General features: G+C 39.7%; 1 pseudogene; it reads left to right on the forward strand.

Moving 5' to 3' along the window:
• Positions 1-20,127: 20,127 nt before the first annotated feature.
• Positions 20,128-21,120, forward strand: LOC121146249 (annotated as a pseudogene).
• Positions 21,121-21,413: the final 293 nt, after the last annotated feature.

Genomic DNA, 21,413 nt, shown 5'->3' on the forward strand with positions numbered 1-21,413 from the left:
AATTAGAGGTGACTTACATACATTCCTGACATACATCTGGGAAGGTGGTTTGGATTTGTGTTAGGAAAGTGGAAGTGGACTTTGGATCCAGTTACCGCATCTGAGATTCTAGCCTCCATCATTGGGGTATCCTGCTGGAAAAAAACAAAACAAAACAAAACAAAAAAACTGGATCCATCAATATGCACCTGAGTCAGGAGTTTTAATTGCTTTCATTGTATTTGAAAAGAAGAGGAAGATAGGTATTTCCCATCCATTGGATCACTCATCAGATGCCTGCAATGGTCAACGAAGAGCAGGGTAAGCCAGTAGCTGAGGCAACAGTCCGGGTCTCCCTCATGGAAAGCAGGAATCCCGGTACTTGGACAGTCGTTTGCTGCTTTTAGAGTACAGAATTAAAAAGAAGTGAATAAGTCAGTACTTGAACCAGAACTCTGATGTGGAAAACAGGCGTCACAGAAGTGACTTAACTGCTGTCCCAAATGCTAAGGCCCTGGCCCAAGATTTAGCAATTCTGGAGCAGGAGGTCCAGCTGAAACTGGAGATGCTTTGGGCCAAGTTGCTTCCTTCGGACATTCTGTAATCTTGCAGATAAGCACACGTGTGCACGAGATAGGAGCTGGAGTTGGGACTCAGCGGGTTAAGCTGCTTTTTGCGATATTGTAATTTCACATAGCAATGCTGTTGGAGTCCTCGTTACTCTGCTTCTGATCCAGCTTCTTGCTAATGATCCTGTGAAGTCAGCAGAAAATGGCCCAAGTTCTTGTGTCTCTATCATCTGTGTGAGAAAACCAGAGTTCCTGGGTTCTTGCTTTGACTCTGCTATTGCAGCCTTTTGGGAGTGAATCAATGAATGGAAGACAGCTTTCTCTCTGTTACTTTCTTTGCCTTTTGTCTTTTAAAATAATGATGATAATGAGGATAAATAGATAGATACATATGTATAAGATCTATCATGCCATCACTGATATTATCAATGTAAGGGAATGTGGCCAATTTTTTGCTTCTGGATTTCTGTGCATAATATTTCCTATAACCCAAGATAATAAGTGGAGAACAAAATTCTGGGAATGTAACTCCAGTTAAACTAAAGTTGACGCAAGTGAAACTCACAGCGTCAGAATGGCTTTGATCCCAGATGTAGACACAACAAAAGCGTTTCCGAACAAGAAAGCCCCCAGAGTGCCTAAAACAAAATATTTTGTAAAGAGAAGAGAGCTCAAATAAGAATTTCTTTCCATCTGCTTCATCAGGAAAAAAAGAAAAAAGAAAAAAAAAACTGCTGTAGTGGATTGGCAGAATATAGAATATATTACATTTTTGGGGCAAAAGCCAAGCAGAAACAATTGAAGACAGAAGAGCTAAGGAAAATGGCGAGAACAGAAATGATGTGATGGAGACAGCAGGCGGAGGTGCGTGCCCGGCAGAAGGAGGCACTGGTGATGAGGAACAAGTAACATCTGTCAGCAGAGAAAAAGCGTGGCGGCGACCAAAAATGAGAAAAAGTTCTTTTTCTCTCTGAGAAAACATCTGTTGGGCCTCATTTAGTTGCTCCCAGAGGGAAGGCTTATGGAACTCTGTTCTCAGAGGTCAGGCAGCAATTGACTCCTGATGCTGAAGGAGTGCGGGATCCTTGTCACACGCAGGACACTTATTGAAAAGAACTAACCGAAGCTTTCTGTGATAATTGCTTCTTTGAAAGTACACCTTTTTCAAGGAGTCCAGCTTAGTTTTATTACATCTGGTTTCATTTCAACGTATTTTAGCTCATGTCTGTAATACCATAAATTTATTAATGCAAAAACTAGAACAGTTATACATGTAAACAAAGTTATGTATTAAAAGTCACAGAATGACTCTAACTCATCTTTTGGGTTCTATTTGAGACAAATTCTCCAAAAACTTTAAAGAATTTTCACATCATGTAGTAATATGTCTCCTTCAAAAGTCTGAGGAACTCACAGCACCTTATTTTTTTAAAGCTAAAGATTTCTTTTATTTGAAGGGTAGAGTTACAGAGAGAGAGAGAGAGAAGAAGGAAGAGACAGAGCAACCATTCACTGATTCATTCCCAGATGAGTGCAATGGATAGAGTGGTTCATGACACAACTTCATCCAGGTCTCCCTCATGGGTGTAGTGGCCAAGTATTTGGCCATTTTCCTCTGCTTTAGCAGGTGCATTAGCATGGGAAGTGGGGCCACTAGGACTTGAACTGGTGCCTATATAGGATTCTGGCACAACAGCTGGTGGCTTCATGTTCTATTCTACAATGATAGTCCCTCACAATACTTTTTAAAAAATTACACAATACATAGTTGCTAATTCTTACCAAATTATTATTTTTTCAATCTTTAAAGATAATTTTAAGTATTGCAATAATTTCTGTGAATGTTCCTCTCAGAGTCAATCTGCCTTTCAAACAAACAAACAAACAAACAAATAAATAAATCTTTAGAAGGAGTGACCAGTGAGACCGAATCTGGTGCCCATGTAAGATGCCAGCATGACAGGGGTAAGATTAGCCTGATACGCTGCTGTGTCTGCCCTGAATTTGTATAATTTTCAAAAGAAAATAATTTCTGAACATTTTAAGATGTGCCTTAAAAATCTTCCCTCATTCTTTAAGTCAACTGTCCTTTTATTATCTTTTTGTAAAAGATCGATTCATTTATTTTAAAAACGGGTTGGAGGGCCTAGCGCAGTGGCGCAGTGGTTAAGGTCCTCGCCTTGCACGCCAGGGATCCCATATGGGCGCCGGTTCTAATCCCGGCAGCCCCGCTTCCCTTCCAGCTCCCTGCCTGTGGCCCGGGAAAGCAGTCGAGGAAGGCCCAAAGCTCTGGGACCCTGCACCCACGTGGGAGACCCGGAAGAGGCTCCTGGCTTCGGATTGGCATAGCATGGGCTGTTGCTCTCACTTGGGGAGTGAATCATCGAACGGAAGATCTTCCTCTCTGTCTCTCCTCTCTGTATATCTGCCTTTCCAATGAAAAAAAATAATAAAAATAAATCTTAAAAAAAAAAAGGGTTGGAGAGAGAGAGGCAGAGAGACAGAGAGAGACATCTTCTATCTGCTGGTTCACCCAATGGCTACAATGGAAAGGGCTGAGGCAATCCGGAGCCAGGAGCCATAGCTTTGCCAGGTCTCCCACATGGTACAGGGTCCCAAGGATTTGGGCCATCGTCTCCTGCTTTACCAGGCCATTAGCAGAGAGCTGGGTCAGAAATGGGACAGCCATCATGCCACAATACCAGTTCCTTCCTGCTAGTTCTAAAGTTATTTATACATTGCTATTTAAGGCTATATTTATAACAATTTAAAAAATTCATGAAATGACAGGTTATCTTCTACAAAATGTTTATGTTTCTTGACTCTGAACCAGATCTGTATGCAGGATTCTGGTCAACCAGAGTATGTCACAACCTTGTTTATTATGCTTAATGTGAATAGTTTCATAACTGTGCTATCTTTGTTCTTGTTTCTGTATAAATACAGTCTCTGCCATACGTCTGCGGAATTTTTGAAAAAACAGTTACCTAACTGATGTGTTTCTGGGGCCTTGGCCAAAATCATTCAATTATTTTTATTCCGAGATCATTGGGGAGAATTTGCAGATTCAGTCATGGTCTTGACTGTCATTTTTCCTCGTAGTACAAGTGAGGGAAAAAAGAAAACTTTCAATACGTTCTAGTTACCCTTGACAGCATAGCTTTTCCGCATTCATTTGCTCATCATTTAAGAAATGTTATAGCTTTATATTGAGAAATCAGATGTTTATGAAAAATTAGAATCAAGAGAATGATGCAATACATTTCCAGTTAGATAAGAGTAAGTCCATAGCAGCTCTAAATAGAAAAACCCGATTAATCAAGGCTAAGTGAAATATACCTGTCCACCAACAGCCCATTTTCCAGTTGGACCTCTTTATGTATACTTTAAACTTCCCATCTTCTGTAAAATGGGATATCCTATTATTCTAGGTGATGAATTATTCTGGATATTTCCAAGTTAGCCATTAGAACGTGTTTGAAAGGTCATAGTTCTAAAAACATATTTCAATTTCATCTGCTTTGGTAAACAGTACATTTATAATAGTTTAATATTAGTATAGAATATATGAATTGTTATTTTATTCATAGGAGAAAAATTATTTTATTTTTCTTATATTGGACAATTTCATTACATTTCTTTGGGTGAAGCTAAAAACCGCAATCAGAAAAGGAGGCCTGAGATTATTGCAAGGAAAAATGAAGTGCCAGCTGTGAGACGGTGCAGCTGGCTGGCTGGGACCTTCAAGAGCCTGCGGAGGATTCCCAGTAGCATTTTTACATGGGATTTTGCATTACTGTGGGGAGTTACATCATTGTTTTATTTTATTTCCTTGATTTTTGTTGCTATTGTTGTTGCACCATTCCTTTCTCTTTTTTAAAAGGGCCATGAAAATGTATTTTTCAAAAAGATTTATTTATTTATTTGGAAGGCAGTGTTACAGAGAGAGGAAGACGCAGGGATCATCCTGTCACTGGTTTAGTCCCCAAATGACCTCAGCGAGGAGATTAGGCCAGGCTGAAGCTAGGAGCTTGGGATTCCATCTGGGTCTGCCGTGTGAGTGCAAGATCCCATGAATTCAGAGCATCTTCCATTGCTTTCCCAGGCACATTAATAGAGACATGAATTGGGAGTTGAGTAGTGAGGACTTGAGCTGGTACTCATATGGAATGATGGGGAGTGAACTAGTGGGCAAAAGGCCTTTTCTTCTTGTGTCTCCTTCTCTTTGTAAATCCGCTTTTCCAATAAAAATAAATAAATCATTAAAAAAAGTAAGCAAAAGGATACAGAGGGAACTACACCTAGTTCCAGCAGGGTGAGCAAGCATGATACTGAGGGGTTTGTGGTCTGGGACCTAGCACTCTTAAAAACTGCAGGGGAATTTTCCCTTGTCTTCTGGAATTTAATATGTGTTGCTCCTGCACTGGCCCCAAGAAGCCATCCTGCAGATGGCATTGAGCAAGCAAGAGTAGCTGAAGAGTTTGTACTAGAGCTGTGAAAGCTGCGAGATTCCCAGGAGCTTGTACTCTTGCAAAGGTGCCCTGTCGCTGGAGTCCAGCAGCTTCTCGGGGCAGAGTGCGGCAGCCCTGGAGGCTTGACTGCTGAATTCTCCTGTGTTTAAGCTGGTGGGCAGCCATTGGAGCTCTCTGCTTCCTTACCCCTTTCAGGCAAGATGGCATTCTCTGGCAGTGGGGCGCTGGGAAGGAGCAGGTAGCAGTGACGCGGGGCAGTGTGCTGTGTCTCTGTAGGTCTGCAGAGTCTCCAAGGCATTGGCAGATGCTGCTCCTTCCTTCCTGGACATTTTCCATCACTCAGTCTCCTCATTTCTGTTTTATGTATAGAATCTTTCTCCAGCAGAAACCTGGTGCCCTGGCAGAGTGAGGCCAGGAATGATGGGAGGTAGCCGCAGGCACCAGGGGTGGTGGTAGCTTGCTTTGTTTCTGCCTTTGCTGGCTTTCCGAGTCTCCACGCTGTTTGTGGTTCCTGTCACGCCCTTATTGGCGTTTTCCTCAAACTAGTTTCTGGAACTGTGGTTACTGCTCTGAAACGTCTCCTTCTCCTGGCTGACGTGGATGCACATCCTCTCCATTCAGCCCCGTCTTCTGACCAACTCTAGTCCACCTCTCTCAACTGTTCTAAGGCTGTTTTCCAAGCAGTTTAAGGGAACCGAAATTAGAGACTTCGAGAAAAAGAGATTTCAGGACAAGTGGACAACTCTGGGTTTTGAAAACTTTCTGAAGAGCAGGTTTGAGTCAGTTTAGATCACATCTAACTTCTTTGACTTTTCTCTCAGGCTAGGTCAGTTATGACATATTTAGCAAAATCTGTTATATTATTTTATCTGCTAAAATAATCTTGTGAAAATTTCAAGATAAAAGATCCATAAATCAAGTTCTTGGCAAAACTTAGATATAGATAATTAAATCATTTTGACAGTGATGATTTTCTCTTGTTTTATATTCAAATTTCATTAAATTTATTTTTATTTTAAATTATTTTTACTTTTATATTTACTTTTTTATTTTTACTTTTTAATTTATATAAAGAGAGCAAGTTTCATGAGTTTCGTGCAGAGTTTTAAGAGCGTGATGTTACTTTCCATCTCTTGTTTTTTTCATGCATCATTCCCATTCTCAGATGTTCTTTCTTTCTCATTTTACTTTTTTATAATGATATAGTTTATTTTTTCTTTTTAGTTTTTTTTTTTAATTGGAAAGTCAGAAGGAAGGAGAGACAGAACTGCTGGTTCACCCCTAAGTAGCTGCAACTGAGCTGAGATGATCCGAAGTCAAGAGCTTCTGGGTCTCCAACACGGGTGCAGGGTCCCAGGGCTTTGGGACATCCTCGACTGCTTTCAGGCCACAGGCAGAGAGCTGGATGGAAAGTGGAGCAGCCAGGATACAAACCGGCACCATATGGGATTCCAGCGCTTGCAAGGAGATGACTTTATCCACTAGGCTACCTCGTTGTACCCACATGATAGTGTTTCAACTCACATGTTTAACCCTCCACTAAATATAGACAGACTTTATTTTAATGCATTGGCACTTTCAGCTGACTTTGTTAATTTTCTAAAAAGAGTTTTTAAAGAAAATAACTGTTTGACACATATGTTGTTTATTAAATAATGATTAATTAATGTCCAAATGAAACAAAAGAAAAAATTTGTGGCTAAGTCATGACAGCTCTAGTTATTTTTATCAAGCTGTTACTTTTGACTGTCCTCATTAGTAGAATATTCTCATTAGCTTGGTATGTTATTACGTTGCACTCAGAGGTACCCTGGTGGGCAGCCAGTACATGATGTAATTTCTCAACTAAAAAAAAGAAAATCAGTACTTCTAGATGTATATGGTGACCTCATTTTAGAAAATTTTCTTTTTCTAAGAAGTTTTTAAAAAAGGATAGCAGCCTTTTCTTCATCTGGAGTATAGCGTGCCAGTTTAATCCCTTTCAAACAGTAAATGTGTCTCAAGAACTAAGTCATGAGTGTTTTGTATGATGGATGAAGGCTTTATTGGCTATGTTTTCTTCTATGATTTAAACTTGTTCTTGATGATGCCTAAGATAATTTTAGCAATTAAGGAATCTTAATTGGTGTTTAGGTGTGAAATTTTTTAATACTAAAACTCAGTGGTGGACTAATAATACCGTTCAGGCAGAATTATATCAAATCTAATATCCAGTACTTATGAAGTTTATATTTAGAATTCAGTCATCTAGAAAATTGGTATATTTCTCCTTTTTATTTTTATAGGATAAAATAAGAGTCTTCCTCAAAATAAGTAAATATAGACCCATAAAAATATTTCAAAAAAGATCATTTAAAGTAAAAGAGAAGTTTATTTTTGTGCAAGACATGACATCTTGCAGTTTTCTCATAAAATGCAATTTCCAAGAACATTTTACAGATGCCTCACATGGCATGAATTTCAAAAATTTTTCACCAAAATACACACTTTTAAAGTTACTTTTTATTTTTATTTGAAAGAGTTTCAGAGAGAGGGAGAAACAGGGATATGTCTTCCATCTGCTGGTTCCTTCTCCAAATGTGACGATGGCCAGAGCCGAGCGTGTCTGAAACCAGGAGTCAGGAGATTCTTCTGGGTTCCCCATGTGGGTTGCAGGGGCCTAAGGACTTGAGCCATCTTCTGCTACGTCCCCAGGCCAAAAGCATGGAGCTGAATCAGCAGTTAACAGTTGGAACTTGAACTGGTGCATGTATGGAATGCCAGTACCACAAGTGGAAGCTTTGTCTGCTACTCTGTGGTGCAGACTCAAAATTCATATCTTCAAATTCATTTTCCCATGAACTTTTAAAAATATCCTCATACATGTTTATCTGTGTCCCAGCCCATGACTGAATAAGTGCTTCCTGATTTCAGACACTGCACTTGGTGTTTGTGGTGAGCAAAAATATAAATAAGAGTTGGATCAGCCCATGTGGACCCTGACAGTTTAGGTGAGGGGACTTGTCAATTCCATGATACCAGCTTTTGTTAAGTTCTATTGGGGACAAGGAGGAATAACAATGTCATGTGAAGAGGGTACGGAGAATAGCAAGCATTTATAGACGGAGAAAAATGGTGCAAGACTTCAAAGCCTAAACAAAGAGCACCACGATGGAGGACAGAGAGGTCTGAAACTACAAGGTTATTTCAAATGGTTCAAGATGTTGAAAGCACAGAAAAAAATTGAGAGGCTTGGCCAAAAGCACATGAATCATGGATTGGGGCACTTTATGAAGGATACAATGTCATACTGAATTTAATTCTGTAAGAATTTTTCAAGAAAGCTGTCTTTTTTATTTTGGAATAGCAATTTGAACAGTGCTTTTAGACTAAAAGGAATGCTACACCTACAAATTGGGACTTAATAAGTATGGCAAACTCTGAAGTTCCCATTTCCTTCTGGGAGATTCACTGTGCACTTTAACAGATACAAGACTCAATAAGACTCTAAGTAGCCGGTTAACATTGTGTAAACTGGGGTAGGCACTATGGCACAGTGGGTTTCAGCTGTACTACCTCTAGTCTAGGATCCTGCAAATGGGCCTAGGAAGGCAGTGGAAGATAGTCCCAGTGTTTTGGCTCCTGTCAATCTTGTGGGAGACCCTCCTGGGGTTCCTGGAGCTTAGCTTCAGCTTTGCCCTGGCCTTTGTGATACTAGGGTAATGAACCAGCAGAAGGAAAATTTCCTCCTCTATGTGTTTTGTTGTCTCTCTCTGCCTTTTGGATATATAAACAAAGTTGGAAAAATCATTTATTTGTATTATTTCATTTTTCTATACATTATTTTTTCTTGAGAGGATCTGATATATGGAGAAGAGGAGAGACAGAGAAGATCTTTATTCCCCAAGTGGCTGCAATGGCTGGAACTGAGCTGATCTGAAGCCTGGAGTCTGGAGGCTCTTCCAGGTCTCCCATGCAGGTGCAGGGTCCCAAGCCTTTGGGCTGTCTTCGACTGCTTTCCCAGCCACAAGCAGGGTGCTGGATGGGAAGCAGGGCTGCCGGGTATGAACCAGTGTCCATATGGGATCCCAGTGCGTTCAGGGCGAGGACTTCAGCTGCTAGGCTACTGTGCTGTGCCCTGTATTATTTCTTAAGTGTAATAAGTGCCTGTAGAACTTTTTTTCATTATTCCCATTTTTCTACTGTAGCACACTTCATGAGAATTTGAAAACCTCTCTATAGTTATGGGGAAAACAAGTAAGAAGGGATGGGATTAAGACGGGACCAATATCAAGAAATATAAATGAAACCTGATTCTGTTAACAAGAAATGTCATTCAAATCAATCATTATTATTAGATTATGGACTCTTCAATGCCCATGTTTTAAGCTTTTATGCATACAAAATTTATAAAACAGTATTTCTTATTTTTATTTATTTGAGAGATAGATAGATAGATAGATAGATAGATAGATAGATAGATAGATATTGAGTTTTAGCTGGTTCACTCCCCAGGTCCCTGCAACAGCCATTTATGGATAACTCAAAGACAGGAACGTGGAATGCTGTCCCAGATATCCACTTGGATGGTAACACTTGAATCATCAGCCTTGGCCTCCTGGGATGTGGACTGACCAGAAGCTGGAATGCAAGTGGAGGAGTAGAGTTCTAATCAGCCCTTTAATACAGGAGGCAGGCTTCCCAAGTGAGAGCTTAACCTGCTGCACCACGATAGGTTTTTTTTTCCAGTTAAATTGTACTAGCAAACTGTAGCTATTAACAGCGCAGTATGCTCTTGAATATCGCTGAGAGAACAGGGTTTAAGTTTTCTCAGCACACAAAGATACACTAAGTGTGTGAAGTAATAATGTTAATTAGCTTGACTTAGTCATTACACAAAACGTTTTGTTGTGCATGATAAACACATAGAATTTTTGTCACTAAAAAATAAATGAAAAATTAACTAAATGAATTCATGAAACACTCTGAGTATATAAAAAAAATACGCAGAGCCACCAAATTCACTTTTATGACTTTTTTTAGAGTACCTGTCACAAGACTGTCATGAGAAACTTTAAATGGAACATATTGATTTTCTTCACTAATGTGCATAGTTTAAAAAAACTATGCAATCCCCTTAAAAGAAATCCTGGCAAATCCAACCATGTTCTATTTAATGCTGTCAGTTTTTTTCACAGTCAGAGCTGAGTAATATCAGTGAACAAAATCCATTTGCTGTGTGTGGCTGGAAATTCTGCAGTTTTTGAACTGGATCACTTGGGAGTGGCTATTCACATGTGTCACGAAGGAGATAATAACCTCACTGTATTCCTTAAAACTGGCTGCCCAGAAAATGCCAAAATGCTCACAATATGTTCAAAAGAAGTCTGATTATGTAACTTTCTAAAATAAGAAGCAAGTATGGCATGTTGCACACTGTCTGGTTCTCCAGAAGATGAGATGTTTGCGGTAGAAATGAAGAACGCCTTCATTTGTAAGGACTGGCTTGAATTCCAGTCTAACACGTTGTAGGCGCTCATTTCTCTTAGATTAAGGAAACATTTTCTCTTGAATTTTAAAACTTTGAATTTTCAGGTGACTGCCATACCAGGTCCAAAATTCCTCTCCAAAATTCACAAAATATTTTCATGTGGAGCACTAACACTAAAAATAGGAAAACATTTTTGGCTCACAACTACTGAAAATTATAACATTTAAGCAGAGAAGAGCAAACTAAATTGCTATGTTAACTAAACCTTACTCGGCCTCTGTAAATGCATTTAACCTATGAGGAACTGTTTTTGTATTCCCCAGACTGAATTGAAAAGATACTACTGTTTTTCTCACACTTTACATCATTTTGTACTAAATATTTCTTTACATTATTTAAGAAAAATATTCGCTTTGAATTAAGATGTATCCTCTGCTGAGTTCTTAACTTTCTCAGTAAGGCGCTTTTGCTATATGGTTCATTTATTTAATGCTTATTTCTTTCCATTTACAGCACAGAGAGAGAGAGAGAGAAGAGAAAGAGAGGAAAAGAGAGAGAATAAGGTAGGTGGGTGGAGGATCTTTAATTTGTTGATTCCTTCCTTAAATCCCACAATAGAAAAGGTTGGGTCAGGCTGAAGCCAAGAACTAGGAATTCCATTAATCACTTATCAGCTTTTTTGGCTAAGACCAATTGTGTGAATTCCTGAATTCCGTGAAGGTGGAATGCCTGTGTGGGTGTCAGGGACACCAAGCACCTTATCTGGAGCTTCCCAGGATCCATTATAATGCAGGAAGCTGGACTGGAAGTGAGGTATTTGTGATTTATCCTGTCTCTCTAATATGGGATGTGAATATCCCAAGCTACAATCCATTGAACAACAATGCCTCTCCGTTACAGTAATTTTTTAAAAAAATCACTTATTTATTTGAAAGGAGTAACAGAGAAGGGGTGCCAGTAAGAGAGACAAAGAGGGAGTGAGAGAGGGAGAGAGAGACAGATTGTCCATCTGCTGGTTCGCTTTCCAAACACTCACCGAAGTTGAGGCTGGGCTAGGATGAAGCCAGAAGCCTAGATCTCCATCCATGTTTCTCATGTAGGCATTGTGGACTCAAGTACTTGGACCAGTATCTGCTGCCTTCCCAGGTGCATTTGCAAGAAACTGTGTTGGAGACAGAGAAGTGGGATCTTGAATCAGACACTGATATAGGGCACAGACATCCCAAGTAACAGCTCAATCTGTTGTGTCACAATGCTGACCCGTATAGCTATTTCTTATCATGTTTTCTTTTTATGTTCTTGCTTTTATAGTTCTGGGTATATTCATTTGCTATCCAGCAGACTGTGTTCATCTTTCTCTGTAGAATAATTATTTGAAAATGTCAGCAAATATTTCCAATAGGCTTGGAGATATTTCAAGCTCATAAATACTGTCTTTAATGGACACTACTTTTTATATCTTCGTTAAGAACCCTTAGCAGGTAATCTTTGACTGGAAACCTAACATCCTTACATAAAGATTTTCAAACCCTTGCAATAAGATTGAGCCAGGTGAAGAACAGATTTCTTGCAGGGGAAAATCTACCATTTTCAGGGAGCAAAGTGCTTCTGAAATGGCTCATTATTAGAGAAAAATACATCCATTCCTTAAGGGCATTTACAGATAGCTACAGATGAATTTCAAGTTGAGATGTGATGAAATAAGAAGTTGACATTAGAAGTCAAAGCAACATACACACTTGGCTTAGAATTTCAATCAAATGACGTACTGGGCAAAAACTCTACCTCCTGCCTATTTAATGTCTACGTGGGAGAAAAAATTTGGACTCTACAGAAAACAAGTTCAACAAGACTTAAATAGACAAAGATTTAGATACTGTGTGATTCATTTGCTCTGAGTAACTCTAACAGCCTGTGAATGTGTCTTGAAGCACACACCGCATCATGAGAGAACAAGTTGGGATCATCTTAACTCATTTATTCTTACGTACACTAGGGGCTGTTGTAGCGTAGCGAAAACACATGAACAATCACAGTTAAAGAAACAAGTGATCAAGTGATCACATGCCGCAATTTAAGCAGCTTCTGATTTGTTGACATTGCAAACAGAATCATAACTTTTTATTAGAAAATTTTCATTAGGATTTCTTTGCCTTATGTTTTGACACAAAATAGTATTTGATGCTTATTGAAACTTAACTTTTTATTTTATTGATTTTAAGATTTTTTTTTTTTTTTTTGGTCGGGAAGGTAGATTTACAGAGAGGAGAAACAAAGATCTTCCATCTGCTGGTTCATTCCCCAAATGGATGAAACAACTGGAGCTGAGCCAATCTGAATCCAGGAGCCAGGAGTTTCTTCTGAGTCTGGCACTTGGGTGCAGGGTCCTAAGGGTTTTGGCATCCTCTACCTTTTTTTCCCCCCCAGGCCACAAGCAGGGAGCTGAATAGGAAGTGGAGCATTGGGACAAAAATTGGCATCCATATGGGATCCTGGTGCTTGAAGGTGGAGGATTAGCCACTTAGGCCCAATTTAAACCATTTTAGAAATCACCAATAAAAAGCGTTTTTTCCAATCATTTCATGAACAAAAAAATTCTTTGTCTTTATGGTGGACCACTTTTATGTTAGGAATCAATCAGATCTGGTATGTTTTGAGGAAATTTAATATTTAGAACAGTGAAAAGTCATGTTTGATTATCTCCAACTGCTTATTTCCATGGGGAATATAAGTATTTCAATTTGTTTCATCCTAAACAAATATCTATGAAACTGTATTTATTTGTCATTACATTGGATAAAACTCCAAATTTTCGGTGCTTTTTGCCAAAGACTACATCACATTTTCCAACAAATACCTATTGACTGTTCCGACTCTGACCTTTCTTGCCCACAGATGTCAGTGATATGTGAGTCCTGGGACTGTTGGTTTATTTGCTTCTATTCTTTTTCTGGAGTTTATGTGAATACCTTGCAATATAATTTTATATCAATGTAGTCCTGGATTGTTGGATTGCTATATAATTGCCTTTTCTACTGCTGTGAGAGGGAATCTAAGGAATTAAGAAACTATATTATCAGTCATCATCATTTTTTAAGATGCTTCATGTCTGCCTTTAACTGTAAACATTTGCATTGTGTCATGCTGCTTTCCATGCAGCTAACATGTATTACATATGTTACATTCTTTGTCATGGATATTCTCCTAAAGTGAGGTTGCTTTGTTTTAATTTTCTTTTACAAGGGGCTACAGAGTAAAGAAAAAGGAATAACTTTATTTTTTATTTTTTAAAAAAGATTTATTTTTATTGGGAAGTCAGATTTATAGAGAGGAGAAGAGACAGAAAGGAAGATCTTCCATCCATTGATTCACTCCCCAAGTGGCCACATGGCTGGAGATGACCCAATCCAAAGCCAGGAGCCAGAAGCTTCTTCTAGTTCTCCCACATGAGTGCAGGGTCCCAAAGCTTTGGGATGTCCTTGACTGCTTTCCCAGGCCACAATCAGGGAGCTGGATGGGAAACAGTGCTACCGGGATAGGAACTCGTGCCCATATGGGGTCCTGGTGTGTGCAAGGTGATGACTTTAGCCTCTAGGCTACTGTGCTAGACCCACTTTAAATACTAAAGTCTAAATGCACTTACAAGTTTGAGTTTAGCATTTCAAAAAGTTCATCTGATCCTTATACTGGGATCATATATAATGTAAATATATTTTCCTTTCCTTTATTAAAAAAAGCACTCTTTTCACCTAGTCTGATTAGATAGTTCTTCAAAGAAGAAATACGTTTGACCAAAAAGTATATGAAAAGTTGCCCAAAAGTCACCAGAGAATGAAAACTCAAGATCACTCGGAGATACCACCTTACATCCGTTAGGACAGCTATTATCATCAAGACAGAGTTAACAGGTAAGAATGTAGAGAAAAGAAATTCCTTGGTCATTGTTGGTGAGAGTGTGTTGATACAGCCATTTTGGGAAATAGTATAGAAATTGCCATGAAAGTTGAAATATAACTATCATAAGATCTAACAAGCCTTCTGAGCATACACCCAAAGACAGCAAAAATACTGTCGTGTAGAGGTGTCTGCACCGCCAACTTCAAAGAAGCAGTTTTCATGACAGCTGAAATGAGGGAACAATCTATGAAGTCATTCACAGATGAATGGACAAAGAAAATGTGGAATAAATACACAATGGAATACTATTCAACCTTAAAAAGGAAAGGATATTCTATCATTGCCCACAACATGGTAATGTCCAGACAGACACAGGCAGAAAAAAAAATCTGTCATCTCTCATAAAGGAGGAATCTAAAAAGACAATGAGTCAAATTGTGACATATACTGAGATTGCAAACAAAACTGCGGTTCCCAGGGAAGGGGTTGGAGGACAGGGAAGAAATGGGGAAATATGCAAGGTATCAGATATAAACGGGCAGGCTTTGCATCACTGTGGGAGCCACTGCCTTGGGTGTTTGAATCTTTTATAGTATTTGTTCCTGTGTCAGCTGTTCCATTTTAGACCTGACTTTGTAATAATGTGCCTGAGAAGAGAGTGGATTATTGCCTTGATACATGGATCTCTACCAACCCTGTAGGAGACTTGGTTGGAGTTGTAGGCTCCTGGCTTCAGTCTGGCATAATCCTGGCTATCGCAGCCATTTGGGGAGCAAACCAGCAGATGGAAAATGTCTCTCTCTTCCCTCTTCTCTCCATCTCTGCTGTCACTATTACAAATAAAATTAAAAACCTCTTTTATAAAAAAGTAACAGGTATGTAGGATGAACAAATCCCAATCATGTAAAACGTGAAGATTATAGGTAATAAGATTATATTTTCTTTTAGGATTTTTGCTAAATTAGTGGATTTTAGCTAGTCATGCCATAAAATCCAAGCAAAAGGCGAACAAAGAACCATTGCATGTTCATTTGCTTCATTGTAGTAACTATTTTGCTATCTACATGTATTCCACAAAATCATGTTGTAATATTTAAATATATATGATATTGCTTTCTTCAATTTTATTTTTGATGATTACACAGTTGAGAAGGATACATGCCCATGTGGAGCGCCGATTAGGGTGTGAATAGGAAAATGTGGATGAGACCATTGTTTCTACTTTTCTTTTCCTTCTTCTATCTTGAGGAAAGAGAGAGAGAAGGAGAGAAGCTCCACCAAGCATCCTAACCGCATCAGCACCCTGGGATAGGGCAGGACCACCCAGTGTCATCACTGGGTCTCCAATGTGGAGCATGCTCACAGGGTACTACTCAAATGGCCTCAATAGTTGTGAAGAGCTATTGATTTTGTTGCTTCAAGGTTGGGGAAATCCTTCCGAGCTCCATTGACTGACCCAGTCCACCTTATAATTTCTAGTTGTTCAGCTATTTGCTGCCAACAGTTGGCTGGAAGAGCTTTCCAATTTGTTCTGCCCTCCACCCTCTGCTATGGTACTTGGTGTTTTCTGAGGCATCAATGGACTGTCATATCCTTCATGTGCATCTGGGTATGCTGTCCAATACACTGTTTTCAGCAACTGAGGAGGCCCAGTTCTGACTCACACACTCCATGGTCAGACCATAGATGCTGTGATTTTTCCCCCGTGGTTGGAGTTCTGAGTCCAGGAATCTGTTGGTATGTGTGTGGGGTTTCACATATAAAACTCATCTGAGGTGACCCCAGACCCATTTTCTGTGTGTGCTAGCCAGTACAGGGTTCAGCTAAGTCTGTCACTGACATCAGCCTACACACACACACACTGGTGGTTGCAGTTGCTGGGTCAGTTCTGTCTCAAGCCCCATCACATATGCAAACCAATAGATACTGTGGTCCAGTCCAAACTTGCCCACCACACGTTGGCCTGATTCATGTACACCAGTGTGAACTGTAGCCCATTCAGGGCAACCCCCAATAATACCCATCAGACCTGCCTCCAACCATTGATAGTATGTGCAGCAGACTGGTCCAGACTGTCCTGCTTCCCTTCAACTTTTGTATGTATCAATGGATGCTGCAGAGAAAAGAGAAAAGCTAAGTCCAATCGACCCCCACATCCAGCCCTCATTTGTGCTGGCAAGTGCTACCACGTATCCAGCCAGGTCCGCCCTAGCCCTGGTTCTCATGCTCACCATTGGGAACTACCGCCCGTCAGAGACGTGCCCCTAGTTTCCTTGCTAGGCTTACTGCCAGCCCTGGATCTTTCACTTTCCAGGTGGTAGTGCGGTTAAGCTTTGTAGCACATGCCCCCATTCCTAGCACTTGCCAGCTGATCCTCTCCATTTCATCTCAATATAAAGCCTTATTTCCTGCTATTCAGATAAGGATTTAGCTGTGAATTATCACTATGTGGCCTTCCTTACCCCGGTGGTCACAAATGTACTCTTCCTGTCTCCTTACCCTTCCTATTTAATTATATGGCAATTTTGCTTTGATGAAAATGTTATTTTAGATCACTGTCTACATTATCGTGATTATTTAAATACTACTCATAACTTCCTCTTCAGATTTAATAATCATCTTATGTGTTTGTTTACTTGTTTTTTTGTGTTCTTATAAATAATTTAAGCACAATTCCTATCCATGTCTAGGGTGTTTAGATTCATTAGATAACTCATCAGTTTCATTTTAGAAATCTCAATTAGGAGTCCTCTTGGCTTCTCCAAATGACATTGTGGCCCTGTAAACCTGGTACTAAACTATAGATAATATATTGGCAATAACTTAGAAGCTTCTTTTTTCTTTCTAATGTAGTTATCTTGTTTCCTGCACCCAGTCATTCTTGATTTTCTTTCATTTTTTTAAAAGATTCATTTATTTTTGTTGAAAAGTCAGATCTGTAGAGAGAGGAGGAGAGACAGAGAGGAAGATCTTGCATCAGATGGTTCACTCTCCAAGTGGTTGTGACGGCTGGAGCTGAGCTGATCTGAAGCAAGGAGCCAGGACCTTTTCCAGGTCTCTCACACAGGTGCAGGGTCCCAAAGCTTTGGGCCGTCTTCAACTGCTTTCTCAGGCCACAATCAGGGAGCTGGATGGGAAAGCTGGACTGCTGGCATTAGAACTGGCATCCATATGGGATCTTTGTGCATTCAAGGCGAGGACTTCAGCTGCCAGGCCACGGTGCCGGGCTTGATTATCTTTCTCATTTAGGTATATACCATATCTGTTGATTCTTTTCAGGAATGGTGCATAGAAGATTCAATATTTACTTGATTTTCTGAATTTTAACAATCTTATATTCTTTTTCTTTTAAAGATTTATTTGTTTATTGGAAAGTCAGATATACAGAGAGGAAGATCTTCCGTCCGATGATTCACTCCCCAAGTGAGTGCAACGGCCGATGCTATGCTGATCTGAAGCCAGGATCCAGGAACTTCTTTCAGGTATCCCACACGGGTGCAGGTTCCCAAAGCTTTGGGCTGTCCTTGACTGCTTTCCCAGGCCACAAGCAGGGAGCTGGATGGGAAGTGGAGCTTCCGGGACTAGAACCGGCACCCATATGGGATCCTGGCGCATTCAAGGTGAGGACTTTAGCTGCTAGGCCACGTCGCTGGGCCAACAATCTTATATTTTTATACTTATATAAAAATTGACTGATTATGCTTTTCTAGATTGTAAATGATCACTTTCTGTAATTTTGAGGGCATTTTCAGTTTCTGGTATTGGTCTTGTTAAATCTAAAGTTACTTTAAATTTGTGAATTTTTATATAAAATGGTTTTTAAACAGTGATCTTCCTATACTGTGTAGAAAATTATCTTTAATGTTGAAGTTCAAAAACTTTGCCTTGATGTGACTATATTTCAGTACATTGAACAAGCACTTTGAAGTTACTTGAATTTGGAAATTAATGAACTTTAATTCTGGAAACTAAACTAAATTCTTCATTGATTTGTTTTCTCTATGATGCTTCAATAATTCATATTGCGATAGAATAATATCTTGCTTGTTTAAAGTCTTCTTTCTATGTAGTCCACTGTTTTGAAGACTTATGAACTTTATCTTCCAGTACATATAATGAAATTTCCTCTATCCCCTTTATTTTTTTTTATTTTTTTTTTTAAAGATTTATTTTTATTATTTTTTATTGGAAAGGCGGATATACAGAGAGGAGATACAGAGAGGAAGATCTTCCATCCGATGATTCACTCCCCAAGTGAGCCGCAACGGATCGATACTATGCCGATCCGAAGCCAGGAGCCTCTTCTGGGTCTCTCACGCGGGTGCAGGGTCCCAAAGCTTTGGGCTGTCCTAAAGCTTTGGGCCGTCCTCGACTGCTTTCCCAGGCCACAGGCAGGGAGCTGGAAGGGAAGCCGGGCTGCCGGGATTAGAACCGGCGCCCATATGGGATCCCGGGCGTGCAAGGCGAGGACTTAACCACTTGCGCCACCGCGCCGGGCCCTATCCCCTTTATTTTTATCCCCAATGTCTTTTCAACTCTTTCAAATTTTATTTTGATAATACTTGTTTTCTCATGTATTTAATTCTCTTCTGCGTCTACTAGGATATCACTAATGAATATTTTTACTTGTTTGCAAATAATCTTTTGTCTGATTTCTTGAAAGTTATTTGTTTTTCTCCTGCATGCATTCCTCAGACATCTGATGAACTGTTTCTGATTAGATATTTTTGATTGAATATTTTGGTTGAATGTTTTGGTGATTGTTGATGAACTGCTTTTGATCGAAAATGGAGACCTAGAAGTTGTCTGGTGTCTGCATAGGTAGGGTTTATTAAGCTTAATGGATAGGGTCATTTATTTGAGTAACTTTTTTCTATCTTTCTTCTTCACAAAGCTCCTGGAAACTTTTGGGTGTAGGGCCTCCATGTGTGTCACTGATTGTGTGAGTGACCTCATATTCGGCCCCCTTTTTTTCTCAGTGGCTTTCTATGACCTAGTGGAAAGCCTTTCATTTTGCTCCTTCTTGAGAATAAATCCACAGTCTATTGTTGAGGAAAGGAATGGGCAGATAGCAAGGAACAGAGGATAGTGAAAGTGACCACTGAATCTAGCAGCTTCTCAAACCGCCTTGGAAACATTTTCCTCAATGTTGTAGCCGCTTTATCCACTTTCCAGAAATCAACTCATACTTCCAGTTCTTAAGCAATGAAGAATTCTGCTATGTCTGTATTCGTTCTTAATTTTTCTTCATCTTGGCTTGGGCTTACCATTCTCAGGGCTGTTAAATCAGTTACTTGCCTTCCATTCTATTTCTAATTCTTAAATTTTTTTATGTCTTAAAATATAGTTTTTATTATTATTTTAATGAAGGCTCATGAGTGAGAAGCCACTGAACTCCTACCTAATGCATGGCCCCCAATTTTTAAGATGTGTGCTAAATCCATCAACTCATATAACACTTTCTGCTTCTGTTGCTGGATCTCATTTTCATTTGGTAAAGTGATTTCTGTCTCGTTTACTCTTCATGAAGATTGTTTTGTATCTTGCTTGTAATTTGTGTTCTTTTGTTTTTAAAACTTTAAGTTCATTTAAAAGGTTAGAATATTAGATACATGTGGGGCATTTCTCCTGGGGTGGAGAGGTTTCTGTCTACTGTCCTGGACCAATAAGGAATTTGTGTGTTTTCATACTTTACAAATAATATTGCCTAGCACTTTACAATAGAAGAAAATAAAATAAAATGTTTGATCATGGAAATATTCTAGCCTTTTCTTTCTGCCTGGCTGGAAAGACGGCATCCTAAAAGGAAGGCAATGGCTCTGCCACCTGCTCCTCCAGCTCCACTGCGGATGCAGCAGGGAAGGGCAAAGGTAAAGGCAGTTCTGGAAACTCAGCCACGAAACAGTGCAGATAGATGGCTTGGAGGTGTTAAAGGTCAACACACATCCAAAAGAAGGTCCAGGAACTGAAGTGGTCCCAGGAGTGCTTTTGGGCCTGGTTGTAGAAGATAGGGTTAAAATCACCAGCTACTTTCCTTATCTCCAACACAGGGAGGATGATGCAGACTTGGATGAAGTTCAGTATCAGATGGAAATGACGCTGAGCCTTAGCCATGAAAACGTTGATCACCTCTATGTCGGTTGGTACTAGTCCATATACTGTAGCTCATTCCTCACCCAGGCCCTCCTGGACTCTCAGTTTAGCTATCTGCCTACCATACCAGATCCCATAAAAATGGCCAAGGGTCTCTGTCACTGAAGGCATGCAGACTGACTTCTAAGCAGATGCAAGTTTGTTAAGAAATAGTTTCCCCTGAAGCAACTAAAAAAGGCAAATATCACCTCTGAGCACATGTTAGAAGAAGTGCTACTTGTAAATAAAAATGTGCATCTAATCAATGTCCTAATTTGGGAACTTCAGAAGTCTGCTGCAGCAGACAAACATGAACTGCTCGTTCTTGCAAGCAGCAATCATTTGGGGGGAAGAATTACACTTGCTGATGGACAAAGTGGATGAAATGAGGCAAGATATAATTAGGTGCAACACACACATGAACAATACAAATAAACAGCATCAGCAGAAGCATCAGTATCAGCAGTGTCACCAACGCTATATGCAGCACTGGAAGAGGAAGAGTGCTGGAAGAGATCCTGGTCAAGCTCTTCAAACCACAACCCCAGCCTCCGGTGACGATGGCTCGCTTCTCTTTGTAGGGCAGATTAACATTGCCTGAAGACCAAGGAGTATATTGCCCTGAACTTGAGTAATCTCTTCGTGGTGCAGATTCTTTAAGAATATGACTAAGAAAATGAAGTTTCTGGAAAAGAAGTTAACATGGACTTTTTGGCAACTCTTAGAAGAAACATATTTGGATAATCAAAAGTACAGAGCTGCCTTGATGTTGTTTTTTGCCAATACATTCTTTGTAACCCAAAATAAATAAAACAAAATCTTGGGGAAAATAATTCAATGTTCCACCTCAGGTACTACTGGCATCTTTATGTAGAGAGCAGGTATACTGCTAAA

This window comes from Ochotona curzoniae, unplaced genomic scaffold, assembly GCF_017591425.1.
Source record: "Ochotona curzoniae isolate NIBS_2020 unplaced genomic scaffold, NIBS_Ocur_1.0 scaffold_3890, whole genome shotgun sequence".
Classification (NCBI taxonomy): domain Eukaryota; kingdom Metazoa; phylum Chordata; class Mammalia; order Lagomorpha; family Ochotonidae; genus Ochotona; species Ochotona curzoniae.